Genomic DNA, 2,479 nt, shown 5'->3' with positions numbered 1-2,479 from the left:
AACTCACTCACAATTCCCAAGCGGTACGTATTCCAAACATCCACCTAATATCATATAAAATGACATACCCGCAACATCTGGAGGAATACTGATCACCTTCTGCTGACATGATCAACCCTGCCACACCTGTAGCAGCCTAAACCCTTGGAGTGACAAACTCCCTCGCGTACTCTCTCGTACGCATTGCACTGACTCTGCCCCTGCTGGCCCTCCACCCGATGATCAGAAGTCATGGGTCTCTTCCTGGGATCCTCTACTACACCCGCCTAGCACAACCCTCTCTTTCTAGGGTGCTCCAAATCGATCTCGCATCTACAACCTCTTGGAAATCATATCCTTCAGGGTCTGACACCCTGTCATGCTCACTATCTCGCTTGCCAATAGCTAAGCTACAACAACTGGAACATCCTCTGTCCCCAAACTGGGTCACACACTCTTCCCTGAAGCTTCTTAGATTGTCCAAGACTCTCACTGATTCGAGTATGGATCCTGTGCTTTCAGTAGTACGGGCCCAATACTACCTTCCACACCTATCCATACTTTCCTCAGCAATCCTCCCGAATCCTCTAAGTCACTTTCTCAAACTAGTACACCCAAGTCTAACTGAGCCTCACTACTAACTCACTGAAATATATCCTAGGCTTCCCTAGGTTCCCGAACTCACCCAATCCTCAACTGCCGAAAGATTCCTAGTAATGTCAACTAGCTACCTCATGAATATAGCCACATGCAACAGAGATCAGATAATCCTTCAAGTAACAGACTCATCCCTATAACGGTTGGACTCAGACAAGAGCTGCGCAATAGGGTCAAATCTATCACTCTGAGATTATCCAGCCTGTGCCACATGTGACTTAGCATATTCACGTAATAGTTAGCTCACATTACTAAAAGTCCCACAAATCACAAAGCAAGCAGCATTCAGACAGTGGAAACTCTAACCATCATATTCCAATCAAATCATTCTATCCTCTAATCAGGAATCTGTACATGCAATTCAAAGGCTCATACAATCAGGCATAACCTAAACAGGCTATCCTATCACTGACTGATATGTACTAGCATGCAAGTCTACAAGCACATACAATAGGCATATAAGGCATCCTCCTAGATCCTTAGCCCTAATCTAGCATGCAATTCTCATAATACTATCATATCATAACATGTATGGGTATCCTGGGCTGATTGCATGCATCACACACTTTGTTCTTCTCAAAGTTTTTTCTATTTTCAGATTCTTTTCAAACTCCTTTTATAAAATGGTTTTACTTTTGAAAACTTTCATACCAAGCCCTTAGTTTGAGTTCAGACACACCCGAGAGTATGTCCGAATCCCTCAAACCAAGGCTCTGATACCAACTTGTAACATCCAAAAAATACAGATCAAAAATTCATTTTTAATTACGTCATTTTAAAACCAACAGTGTAATAAAACATCTATAATATTATGTAATGTCAAAACCAAAGTAGAAATAATCAAACACGTTGTCATAAACAATATCAGAGTGTAATCCCAAAGATCTCATGTGTAGAAAACCATAGTGTGATGCGCTGCGATCAAGCCGGCTCCTTTCCTTTAAACATGAAGTACCTGAAACCAAAACTGAAAACCGTAAGCACAAAGCTTAGTGAGTTCCCCCATCATACCACATACCATACAATCATGTATCATACATACGTTCAGCCTGACAGTACGACGCTCGGATAGGTTGAGCAGGGAGATATATATGGGAATCTACACGTCACATTAATTGAACCCGTACTTGGAACCGTGGTTTAACTTTTCCTCGATGTGCGGATTCTGTCCTTAATTCCGGTTGGATGGGGTGACTGGTAAATTCCGATAAATTAGGTCTGTAGAATATCATTTTCTTTCTTTCGGTCTGTTAGTCATATGTTGTCTCCTTTGCGCGACTTCTAATCCGACCTGGTACACAAAATATGCAACTCTATTTCTCTACAGGCTATATATATGTGTGTGAAATACTTCTTATCTGTTAGCCATATGTTGTCTCCTTTGCGCGACTTCTAATCCGACCTGGTACACAGCATATGCAACCTTCTTCTTCTCAACCCCTCTGAAGTGGTTAGCAATAGAATTCTGAATCTCTTCTCTCTCCGAATGATTGTCTGCTCACCCGGTGTAAGGAGTACTCTGGAAGTTCTTGATGGCTGGGGCATATCAGGAAGCGGGAAACATGTGCCAGTACAATTAAAATTGAACACTCAAAGACTGTCTATAGATCTCGCTGCTCAATTTAGGTGGACAAGAATATCCCTGGTCGTCGTCAGATGAATGGTCCTTAAGATATAATATCTAAGAAATTAGGATCAGATATAATTTTTAGGAACTTAAGTTCACCTGTCTTGTAACCAATAGTATGTCCTAAATTTGTCACAATTTTTCGTGTTTAAGTGGACAACAATACCGACGATCGACCAGACAAAGATGTGAATATGAAAGGTACCAACAAATGGA

The sequence above is a fragment of the Lactuca sativa genome, chromosome 3 (genome assembly GCF_002870075.4).
Source record: "Lactuca sativa cultivar Salinas chromosome 3, Lsat_Salinas_v11, whole genome shotgun sequence".
In the NCBI taxonomy this organism is placed as follows: domain Eukaryota; kingdom Viridiplantae; phylum Streptophyta; class Magnoliopsida; order Asterales; family Asteraceae; genus Lactuca; species Lactuca sativa.
This window is presented reverse-complemented; position numbering follows the sequence as displayed.